This window comes from Ranitomeya imitator, chromosome 9 (assembly GCF_032444005.1).
Source record: "Ranitomeya imitator isolate aRanImi1 chromosome 9, aRanImi1.pri, whole genome shotgun sequence".
In the NCBI taxonomy this organism is placed as follows: domain Eukaryota; kingdom Metazoa; phylum Chordata; class Amphibia; order Anura; family Dendrobatidae; genus Ranitomeya; species Ranitomeya imitator.
Window position 1 is genome coordinate 38,377,665 of NC_091290.1, and position 13,350 is coordinate 38,391,014.

The window sequence follows — 13,350 nt, forward strand, 5'->3', positions numbered from 1 at the left end:
AACTATTGACGCCGGTAGGGGGCCGGTGAGCAGATGAGACGGGGCCCGATGCGGGCCCCCTCTCTCTGCCCACCGGGTCCGGGGGCCATCCCATAAATGATCATACGCCACCACTGCAGTCTGGCAGGGGCCGGTGCACTGACTGCAGACAGAAGTAATGCCCTGATGGCGGTGGCCGGTGGGCAATCTGTGCCGTAGCCCAGGGCCCCCCCACACCACTGGGCCCTGGGCTACCGCCCAGATTGACCCTCTTATAATCCGCCCCTGGGGGGAGGCAGTTCACATCAAAACAGCAGCTCTGGGAAGCTTTTCTGACTTCATGCAAAGACGTACAAGCAGAAACTCTCCAAAAACTCAAGAATGCAAGAATTGTGAAGGTGATATCAAAAAAGGGTTCCTATGTTAACATGTAACTTGGCCTGTTAGGATGTTTTTATAGTTAAATAGCTTTTTTGTTCAGTGAATGCGACCTCCTAATACTGCAAATTCCACAAATGAAGGGGAAATTTCGAGCTCCACATAGAAAAAAATCCCATAAAAACAATCAGAGCAAGGATGTGGTCATAAAAATTGCTTTATTAATTACATAAAACTCAGACTATACCATACAATAACAAAAAAATGCATATATATAAAAAATGTATCACAATTATATATAAAAAAATGTATAAGTGCCTGTAGTTAACTGATGTCCATATATGTAAATCCTGTGTCCGTTATAACATGTCAATATGGCCCATAAAAATACAAAAGATGAGAGAAAAAACAACTATGAAAAAAGTGTCAGATAAAAGCAGAAATCTGCGATAATGGGAGTGTAAACGATACTCAATCTAATGTGCAAATAGTGCATATATGTGAAGCAACCAAACACTGCAAGCGGCAGCAAACAATAAAGTGCATGAGCCAATGGGCAATATAAGGGGACACTTACTATATATATAAATCCGATTCCAGGGACCACCAGTCACTATCCAGGGCTCATGCACTTTATTGTTTGCTGCCGCTTGCAGTGTTTGGTTGCTTCACATATATGCACTATTTGCACATTAGATTGAGTATCGTTTACACTCCCATTATCGCAGATTTCTGCTTTTATCTGACACTTTTTTTCATAGTTGTTTTTTCTCTCATCTTTTGTATTTTTATGGGCCATATTGACATGTTATAACGGACACAGGATTTACATATATGGACATCAGTTAACTACAGGCACTTATACATTTTTTTATATATAATTGTGATACATTTTTTATATACCGTATATGCATTTTTTTGTTATTGTATGGTATAGTCTGAGTTTTATGTAATTAATAAAGCAATTTTTATGACCACATCCTTGCTCTGATTGTTTTTATGGGATTTTTTTCTATGTGGAGCTCGAAATTTCCCCTTCATTATATGTAGTGTCCCACTGCGATACTTACACACTGGATGTCCTTGGGGTAGTTCTATTTATCTATTAATATATATTGATATATATATATATATATATATTTTGGTTATTTTTTACCCTGTGTGCACTAGTGTGTTTTTTAAATTCCACAAATGAGCATTTTCAGTTCTTTAAAACATATCAAATGTTTAGAAATTCTACTGTGCTTAATAATTTGGAACAGTGCATTTTGAGTTTTTATTCATTTTGGAGATTACACTGTTATCATTGGGAGGTTTCTTCAATAAAATTTGATGTATACTCTAACGGGTGATGACTTTTATTAGACTGACTGTCATTTGCACTGACCATTTAGGAAAATCTGAGAAAAATGACATCTGCACAATAATTTGGAACATGGTTTAGTCGTGCGATGGCCCCAGTTCCCACAATAAATATAGGACGATGGCACAAGTTGCATATATATACAGTGGGGCAAAAAAGTATTTAGTCAGTCAGCAATAGTGCAAGTTCCACCACTTAAAAAGATGAGAGGCGTCTGTAATTTACATCATAGGTAGACCTCAACTATGGGAGACAAACTGAGAAAAAAAAATCCAGAAAATCACATTGTCTGTTTTTTTTAACATTTCATTTGCATATTATGGTGGAAAATAAGTATTTGGTCAGAAACAAACAATCAAGATTTCTGGCTCTCACAGACCTGTAACTTCTTCTTTAAGAGTCTCCTCTTTCCTCCACTCATTACCTGTAGTAATGGCACCTGTTTAAACTTGTTATCAGTATAAAAAAACACCTGTGCACACCTTCAAACAGTCTGACTCCAAACTCCACTATGGTGACGACCAAAGAGCTGTCAAAGGACACCAGAAACAAAATTGTAGCCCTGCACCAGGCTGGGAAGACTGAATCTGCAATAGCCAACCAGCTTGGAGTGAAGAAATCAACAGTGGGAGCAATAATTAGAAAATGGAAGACATACAAGACCACTGATAATCTCCCTCGATCTGGGTCTCCACGCAAAATCCCACCCCGTGGGGTCAGAATGATCACAAGAACGGTGAGCAAAAATCCCAGAACCACGCGGGGGGACCTAGTGAATGAACTGCAGAGAGCTGGGACCAATGTAACAAGGCCTACCATAAGTAACACACTACGCCACCATGGACTCAGATCCTGCAGTGTCAGACGTGTCCCACTGCTTAAGCCAGTATATGTCCGGGCCCGTCTGAAGTTTGCTAGAGAGCATTTGGATGATCCAGAGGAGTTTTGGGAGAATGTCCTATGGTCTGATGAAACCAAACTGGAACTATTTGGTAGAAACACAACTTGTCGTGTTTGGAGGAAAAAGAATACTGAGTTGCATCCATCAAACACCATACCTACTGTAAAGCATGGTGGTGGAAACATCATGCTTTGGGGCTGTTTCTCTGCAAAGGGGCCAGGACGACTGATCCGGGTACATGAAAGAATGAATGGGGCCATGTATCGTGAGATTTTGAGTGCAAACCTCCTTCCATTAGCAAGGGCATTGAAGATGAAACGTGGCTGGGTCGTTTAACATGACAATGATCCAAAGCACACCGCCAGGGCAACGTAGGAGTGGCTTCGTAAGAAGCATTTCAAGTTCCTGGAGTGGCCTAGCCAGTCTCCAGATCTCAACCCTATAGAAAACCTTTGGAGGGAGTTGAAAGTCCGTGTTGCCAAGCGAAAAGCCAAAAACATCACTGCTCTAGAGGAGATCTGCATGGAGGAATGGGCCAACATACCAACAACAGTGTGTGGCAACCTTGTGAAGACTTACAGAAAACGTTTGACCTCTGTCATTGCCAACAAAGGATATATTATAAAGTATTGAGATGAAATTTTGTTTCTGACCAAATACTTATTTTCCACCATAATATGCAAATAAAATGTTAAAAAAACAGACAATGTGATTTTCTGGATTTTTTTTTCTCAGTTTGTCTCCCATAGTTGAGGTCTACCTATGATGTAAATTACAGACGCCTCTCATCTTTTTAAGTGGTGGAACTTGCACTATTGCTGACTGACTAAATACTTTTTTGCCCCACTGTATATACTAGATTGTGGCCCGATTCTAACGCATCGGGTATTCTAGAATATGCATGTCCCTGTAATATATGGACAATGATGATTCCAGAATTCGCGGCAGACTGTGCCCGTCGCTGATTGGTCGAGGCAACCTTTATGACATCATCATCGCCATGGCAACCATTATGACATCATCGTCGCTGTGCCCGTTGCTGATTGGTCGAGGCCTCGACCAATCAGAGACACGGGATGTCTACGTCCTTTATTACATCATCGTCGCTGTGCCCGTTGCTGATTGGTCGAGGCCTGGCGGCCTCGACCAATCAGAGACGCGGGATTTCTACGTCGATGCTGTGCCGGTCTCTGATTGGTCGAGGCCTGGCGGCCTCGACCAATCAGAGAGCTGGGATTTCCAGGACAGACAGACAGACAGACGGAAAAACCCTTAGACAATTATATATATAGATGTATATATAAAAAAACAAAACAGGAACAGCATCAATACTACCGTAATAGTGGTGCAAAGTTTTCCAAACCAGGGGTCCAATGGTTTTAAATTATAGAAGTAAAAAAAGGAAAACAGCACACAAAAAAATAGAAAAAAGTGGGCTTTTAATGCCTGGATGGAGTGGCCGTATATATATATATATATATATATATATATATATATATATATATATATATATATATATATATATATGTGGCACCCCTAGGGGTATTTGCCACAAAAATAGTTACTGACAGTAAGTACAAATACTAAGATAGCAAGACTGCACTACCACCTCCGGCCAGAAGGGGGAGCTCCAGAGACTCCCCTTGATCCATTCTGGTCTGAGAGAAGAAATGGCAGTTGGGCTAAGGAGCTGATAGTGAGAGGTCATACAGTTGAATCTCTAACAGCCCTGTGACTGTTACCAGGCCTAAATCACCGGCCTGAGGAGGAGAGGGATAGAGAAAAAGGACATTGTGAGAACCGGGTAGCATTAATCACTACCCAGAACAGGCGCAAAGACGGATACCGGATCCGTGGCTGTATTCATTATATATAATACAGCAACCGGAAAAACGTGAGGTGATATCAGCTTCACTAGGGCCGGACGCAGCAACAGACACAGAGTTCAGCGGTACTCCCAGAGGGGGTAAACCGATAAAAGGACTCGGGTTGCCCGTCGAACCAGGACCCGGAGGGGACAGATTGGGCCGGTAGCCAGTTCACATACAGCAGCAGGGCCACACAGAAATTGCGCACAATAAGAGGCGAAGACCCCGGCAGGGTCAAAGTAACTCAGAGTTCCCATACAGACTCCGGTGACAGGACTGGTTGTAAATCCTTTTATGTTAAAGTAAACTGGTTTAACGTTTCAGTGCCTCAGTCTTTCATTTGGACAATAGCCATCTATCCAGGATCGGGATCGTCACCGCTGGGAGAACCTGCTGCTGATCAAGTAAGTGCCTGTCCCCTCATGATACCCCTTACACTGTGCATTGCCTGAGGCCACAGCACCGGGTCAAGCCACCCGTGACATCCCCCTCAAGAGACAGACTCCATTGGTCCGGTGCTGGGTATCCCGGTCTCCTGGGCGTCACAATTGGCGTCACGAACAGGATCTAGCCAGCCCGTATACCGGGTATTGTGTGCCGTGATTGGAGCCCAAAACTGTGAAAACTGGGATGAAAAATCTTGAAAATTGACTTTATTAAAGAAAAATCCATTCCCCATTGAAAACTATTGAAAGTGACTTTTCCCCATTGGTTATAATGGAGTAAAGATGGCCGCCATCCCCTGAGGTAATCACTTCATAACCGTTAGGCACGAGACTGTTAATTGAGCTACGCCATTACCTGAGCCCCAGTCTAACTGAAAAACTTCAGAATCCGCCATTACTGAGCGCGCGGCGGGCGGGAGCAGCAGGGGGTGTGTCATTGTGGGCAGCACCAAGCTGAGCGCTCTGACATCAGAGCAAGGGGAAAATCGATCCTGCTGCACAGCGGAACGAATCTACACTATCCCGACGGAAGCGGAGGACCGGAAGGGTCCGGATTAACTAAGGGGGCACAGTATGTCGCAGCACGGAGACGCCGCAGCACCCGGCAACGCTAATGCAGCTGAAAGACAGAGTGTCAATAGAGAGTCCGGTAGCACAGCGGTGCAAGGAGTGGCGCCCATCATGCCGGTGCTGATGCCATATACCCCGGGTGGCCCATGGCTTCCAATGTATGAAGGTGAGCCTAATACCCTTGACGATTTCAGAGAAAAGATGCTGGCCCATTTTGACATGTTCCCTGTGGGTGAAGTTCAGCGTGTTAGTCTCCTGATGATGCAGTTAAGTGGCCATGCTAAGCGAGAAGTCACAGCATGGGCAGCTGATCTAAAAGGCACTGTTGAACGCATATTTGCTGGATTAAAAGCTACATTTGAAACCACGGCCAGCAGCAAAGCTAAAATACGATTCTTTAATTGCAAACAAAAAGCTAATGAGGGCGTGAGAGACTTTGCCTTAAACCTGCAGGAAGCCCTTAAATCACTTACACTGGCTGAACCCATTTTTAACACCGGAGCGGATAAACTACTAAGAGATCAATTTATTGAGGGACTCTACACCCCTTCTCACCGGGGGCATGTGAGCATGCTTGTTTTTAAGAACCCTGAATTGACATTTGCCCAATTAAAGGAGAGCGCTATACGTCTCCAGCTGGCAGAGGCACCTCGGGATCAGGATCCTGCGCAACCCATGGCAGAGGCACCTCAACAACAGGGAGTGCCAGTGACATCAGCTATGTCTGGGGCCATTGCTAAGCCCCTGGGGCCCAGTACTAATGAGGCTCTTCAACAAAAGCTTGACTCTTTAGCTGATGTTGTTGCTTCAATGGCTAAAACCATGCAGGAGATGAGAGGACACAAGATGGAGTTGGCAAACTGTAGAGAGGATGTTCCATGGATGAGACCCCGGAGATACCCGACATGGAGAGGACGACCCCGCGACCGCTACCAACCGGATGGACAGCCCATTTGCCGCCGTTGCCAGCAGCCGGGCCACTTTGCACGAGATTGTGATTTAAACGGGAATCCCCTGGGAATGCGGGCCGCTTCGCAGGAATGAACTTTCAAGGCCCAACACCCTGGCACGACAGGTACATCGGAGGACGACCCATTATCCCTATCGTGCTGGACGGAATTCCCCTCAACGCTTTGCTGGACACAGGTTCCCAGATTTCATCTATACCGTATATCCTTTATAAGAGGTACTGGGCTGATGCAGATATTGATAAAGGTCCCTCTGATGTTGAACTAGATATATGGGCCAGTAATGGTAAGTTGGTACCGAAACTAGGATTCAGGGAGATGACCATAAAGATTGGTAAAGTAGAACTGAAGAAACAGGGTATAATTGTTGTTGATGTTGACCGGCGGAACTGTGAACCAACTGTATTGATAGGAATGAATGTGTTAGAGAACTGCTTTTCCGAAGTCATTTCTGTCTTACAGCAAATTGCTGAAACTGCCCAATCCTGCCAGCAGAGAGTTCTCCGGAGGGAAATAAAAGTATTGATGTTAAGGCAACAGGTAGAAGTTGCAGGTGGAGAAATCGGCAGTGTGAGGGTAAGTGATCCAACGTCTATTGTAATCCCACCAAAAACAGAAATGCTGGTATGGTGTAGAGCAGCCATTGGTACTAACGGACGAGATTATCAAGCCTTAATAGAACCAGTGTACACCGACAGCAGGCCCACTATACTCACAGCACGAGGGATAGTCGAGGTACACCGGGGACGAGTGCCGGTACGACTTTTGAACTGTGGAGAGGAAGAGGTCACTTTGCCAAGGTATGCTACAATGGCAAAGCTATATACTGTTGACAACAATGCCATCACAACCATTGAGCCCTTAGAACCAACCTGTCAGGTGGAAGGCAATGGCTCAGATGGAGAAATGGAGGATTGGTGCCAACAGCTACACATGGGCATAAATTCAACACCTACCCATCAAAAACAAGGGGTGTATAGGCTAGTGACGGAATATGAACAAGTCTTCAGTAAACACCCATTGGACTTCGGACGGATAGAAGGGGTAGAACACACAATCCCCACAGGTGACCATCCCCCAATAAAAGAAAGATATAGACCCATACCGCCCGCTCACTATCAATGTGCAAAAGATATGCTGAGGGAAATGAAACAGGCCGGGGTAATAAGAGACAGCTGTAGCCCCTGGGCGGCCCCTCTAGTGATTGTCAAAAAAAAGGACGGAACCATGAGAATGTGCGTAGACTACCGGAAGATTAATAACATCACCCATAAAGACGCCTACCCCTTGCCTAGGATAGAAGAGTCCTTAACTGCTTTGAAATCTGCTAATTATTTTTCCACCTTAGACTTAACAAGCGGGTATTGGCAAGTCCCTGTGGCTGAGAGAGATAAGGAAAAGACGGCATTCACCACACCAATGGGTCTATGTGAATTTAATCGCATGCCGTTCGGACTCTGCAACGCATCCGGTACCTTCCAGCGGCTGATGGAATGCTGCCTCGGACACAAGAACTTCGAGACCGTCCTCCTGTACCTAGATGATGTGATCGTCTACTCGAAGACTTTCGAACAACACTTAATAGACCTGGCAGAAGTGTTCGAAGCCTTATCCAGGTATGGCATGAAAGTCAAGCCATCCAAATGTCACATTCTCAAGCCAAAGGTACAGTACCTGGGACACATCGTGAGTTCGGAGGGAGTAGCACCAGATCCCGAGAAAATAAGCGCCATAAGGGATTGGCCAAGACCTACCAGCGCAAAAGAAGTGAGACAATTCCTGGGATTGGTGGGTTACTATCGCAGATTTATAAAAGGATTTACCAAGTTGGCAGCACCCTTGCAAGACACCTTGGTAGGGCAGACGAAGAAACCTTCAAACCGAAACCCTCCTTTTCAGTGGAACGACGAAAGGGAAGACTCCTTTGAACAACTAAAGAAGGCACTAACCGGAGAAGAGGTTCTGGCATACCCAGATTACCATCAACCTTTCATCCTCTACACCGATGCCAGTAATGTGGGGCTAGGAGCGGTGCTGTCACAAAAGCAAGAAGGTCGGGAGAAAGTCATCGCCTTTGCAAGTAGAAAGCTCCGGCCTACTGAAAGAAATTCAGAAAATTACAGCTCCTTCAAATTGGAACTACTGGCAGTAGTTTGGGCTGTGACGGAGCGTTTCAAACACTATCTGGCCGCTGCAGAATTTATTGTCTATACTGACAACAATCCGTTGACCCACCTGGACACAGCCAAATTAGGTGCGTTAGAACAGCGATGGATAGCCCGGTTATCTAATTACAACTTCATAATCAAGTATCGAGCAGGTCGCAAGAATGGAAATGCCGATGCCCTATCCCGGATGCCACACTTGAGAGATGTAGAAGAGGAAACGGGTGAGCTTGAAGAAATTGAACTACCAGCCTTCCATCGTCCCAAGGGAAAACATCATCAGTCAAGTACCTATCAGAAACAACAAGAGGTGAATTTTAATCCGTTAGCACACCATAGATGGGCTGACACCCAAGACAGCAATCCGGCTGTGAAGTTGGTGAAGGAACTGTTGACTGAGCAAAGTGCATATCCCGATGAGGATGCCCCAGAAGAGACGCATCAACTCTGGAAAGAGAGAGGCAAAATGTTCCTGTATCAAGGGAAGCTCTGTAGAAGATACACCAATCCGAAAACACATGAATTGGTTTGGCAGATTATTGTGCCTAAACAAGATGTGAAGATGGTCCTCGAAGCTTACCATAATGGTGCTGGTCACTTCGGTTGGAAAAAGTTAGAAGTACTTCTAAGAGAAAGATTTTATTGGGTCGGGATGAGAAAATCAATCGAACAGTGGTGCAGAAATTGTGGCCCGTGCAACCTCAGAAGAAACGATCAAAAGAACCAAAGAGCACCACTGCAGCCCATAATCACCAAACAACCACTTGAACTTGTAGCCATGGACCACGTGAAGTTGACACCAAGCCGGTCCGGCTATGTCTATGCCTTGACCATCGTGGACCATTATTCACGTTTCTTGGTAGTAGTACCCGTAAAAGATCTGACAGCAAAAACAGCAGCCAAAGCATTCCAAACGTACTTTTGTAGACCCCATGGATATCCGGAACAGGTTCTCACCGACCAAGGTACAGCCTTTGAATCAGAGATCTTCAGAGAATTCTGTAATATGTATGGTTGCAAAAAGATCCGGACGACGGCCTATCATCCACAAACAAACGGCTTATGCGAGAAGATGAACCATATTGTAATAGACCTACTAAAGACTTTACCTGAGACAGATAGGAATCAATGGCCAGAGAAATTGCCTGACTTGGTGGATCTGTATAATCATGTCCCGGTGAGCTCCACCAACTGCACCCCAGCTTACCTTATGCGTGTAAGACCCGGCCAATTACCAATCGATCTAGAAATGGGAATTCTGAAACCAGACGCAGAAGTTCAAGACTCCAATTGGGATATCATACGGCAAAAGCAGTATCGCCAAGTGCAAGAGAGTGTGGAAAGAAGCCTTCAGCAAACTAGAGAAAGACAAGAGCGAACTTTCAACCAGAATGCTCTAGCGACCCCATTAAGACCGGGTGACCAAGTGCTCAAGAGAAATCGTCGAACCAATAAACTAGACAATCAGTGGGAAGCCGTACCCTACACAGTTTTACCAACAAGAATGGATAATCCTAAAATGTGTCTCATTAGCAAAAACGGAGGCTTAACATCTGTACTAGTGTCAAGAGACAATCTTAAATTGTGTCCGGAAGCATTGAAAGAGCCAGAAGTTGTCCAGCCAGAACCAGAAGTTATTCAACCCATACAGGTTCAACCAGTAAAGGAAAAAGAAGAGGAAATGTATCACACCTGTATAGGAGACTTTCCCAAAACCCTACTAACATACCATGGTGCAGTAGTGGTTCCCATGGTGGCCTTTTACCCAACACCGAACCCAATACCAGAAGTCCCAAGACAGGAAGAGGCTGACCCCGTACTACAGGAGGTTCCAGGCCAGGAAGAACAGATTCCTGATCAGAGTAATCTCATTCACGGTGGACTTGCCAACTCCATAGTCATGGAATTATCTTTAGCAGAGCGGGCAGATACTACATCCGCAGTAGACAGTAGTACACCACATGAAGAGATACCGCTATTACGTAGATCACAGCGTAGTACCCAGGGCCAATTACCGGCCAGGTATGCAGATTACCAACTATAAAGCTCATAATGTGAATTGTATATATGTTATGCCATATATAGTTAAACAGAAAATGTAGTATAGTCATTGTTATCAGTCTGCAACGTTTAAGCCCAGTGCCTACAGAGACTTGTCTGTATGAACTTATTGCATATTCTTGAACTTTTTATCAGCCCGGAGGCACTAAATCAAAGCTCCGGAAAGACTGCTTTTTGAACTTTGCTTTTTGCTCTTTTTGAACTTTCTTTAGACTTTATATTGATAACTCCGTTGGAAAAATGGAACTAAATTCCTGGACACTAAGTACAGTGCCTTTCCTAATACCTTCAAGGATAGAACTGTATTAATGGACGCTATTTGAAGTGACTTTTTACAGAACTCTATTTTTGTTTCCTTGAGCGGTTTTTGTAACTTTTCATTTTTAAGACTCTGTACATATTAATTGTTATTTCAAAATGTTATTGTCCCACAGTCCCGGAGTACTGTTCTTAACTAAGGGGGAATGTGGCACCCCTAGGGGTATTTGCCACAAAAATAGTTACTGACAGTAAGTACAAATACTAAGATAGCAAGACTGCACTACCACCTCTGGCCAGAAGGGGGAGCTCCAGAGACTCCCCTTGATCCATTCTGGTCTGAGAGAAGAAATGGCAGTTGGGCTAAGGAGCTGAAAGTGAGAGGTCATACAGTTGAATCTCTAACAGCCCTGTGACTGTTACCAGGCCTAAATCACCGGCCTGAGGAGGAGAGGGATAGAGAAAAAGGACATTGTGAGAACCGGGTAGCATTAATCACTACCCAGAACAGGCGCAAAGACGGATACCGGATCCGTGGCTGTATTCATTATATATAATACAGCAACCGGAAAAACGTGAGGTGATATCAGCTTCACTAGGGCCGGACGCAGCAACAGACACAGAGTTCAGCGGTACTCCCAGAGGGGGTAAACCGATAAAAGGACTCGGGTTGCCTGTCGAACCAGGACCCGGAGGGGACAGATTGGGCCGGCAGCCAGTTCACATACAGCAGCAGGGCCACACAGAAATTGCGCACAATAAGAGGCGAAGACCCCGGCAGGGTCAAAGTAACTCAGAGTTCCCATACAGACTCCGGTGACAGGACTGGTTGTAAATCCTTTTATGTTAAAGTAAACTGGTTAAACGTTTCAGTGCCTCAGTCTTTCATTTGGACAATAGCCATCTATCCAGGATCGGGATCGTCACCGCTGGGAGAACCTGCTGCTGATCAAGTAAGTGCCTGTCCCCTCATGATACCCCTTACACTGTGCATTGCCTGAGGCCACAGCACCGGGTCAAGCCACCCGTGACATCCCCCTCAAGAGACAGACTCCATTGGTCCGGTGCTGGGTATCCCGGTCTCCTGGGCGTCACATATATATATATATATGTATATATATATATATATAATATATATATATAATATGATGGCCCCAGTTCTCCCCAAATACCTAGAATGATGACCCCAGTTCTCCCCATATATATAGTAGGATGGCCCCAGTTCTCCCCCATATTTTTCTCTTCCGGTCCGCAGAGCGGCATGAGGCAATAATGTTATTGCGCCGCCTGAGTGAGCACACTGAAGTCTCGGGAAGCTGCAGTCTGCAGCTTATGAGACAGACCAGGGTTTCCACTAGGAATTTCGGGGACCATTCTGGCAACATTTTCGGGTTCCCTTGAGACTCCGCCCAGGCTCCACCCCAGCTCCACCTCCACTGTCCCACTGCTCATTCTTGGAAAAACTAAACTTCTCCACCACATCCTCACCGATCAGATATTAACAGTTCCCATCAAACACCAGATCGAATTAATAACCAGCAGCTTTTGTTCTGGCCAAAAGAATTTTTAAGTTGACACCACAACACGGTAGACTCTTTCGGCCGGGCCCTACTCTACTCTAAACTATTAAAAATAAATATATTTTTATGGATTTTTCTTTAAGGGAATGAGTGACATACATTTACATTTTGTTTTAAACAACCATAAATACCACATACAGTACAAGGGACAAATATCGTCACACCATGACCAGACCACACATTACCACCACAGTGACCGAATAATATCACATACAAGGAACAAATACCGCCACACCATGACCAGATCACATATTACCACCACATAGTGACTGAATAATACCACTTACAAGGAACAAATATAGTGATGAGCGAGTATACTCGTTACTCAAGATTTCCCGAGCATGCTCGGGTGTTCTCCGAGTATTTTTTATATGTTAGCCAGCATAAGTACATGTGGGGGTTGCCTGGTTGCTAGGGAATCCCCACATGTAATCAAGCTGGCTAAGAGATGTAAATCATTCAGCTGCGGCGCTGAAAACTAAATCTCCGAGCACTAAAAAATACTCGGAGGACTCCCGAGCGTGCTCGGGAAATCTCGAGTAACGAGTATGCTCGCTCATCACTAAACAAATTCCAACGCACCATGTCCAGACCACATATTACCACCACCTGATGACCAATAATACCACATACAAGGAACAAATACCGCCACACCATGACCAGACCACATATTACCACCACATACTGACTGACTACTACAATACTGATCAAATGCTGAAGTCTAAGAGCGCCGTTTGTGCTCGAAACGCGTCCAGCGACTACATAGTAGCTTCCATCCAAATGATGTAATTTTTCGCTTGTCAGCAGTTTTCC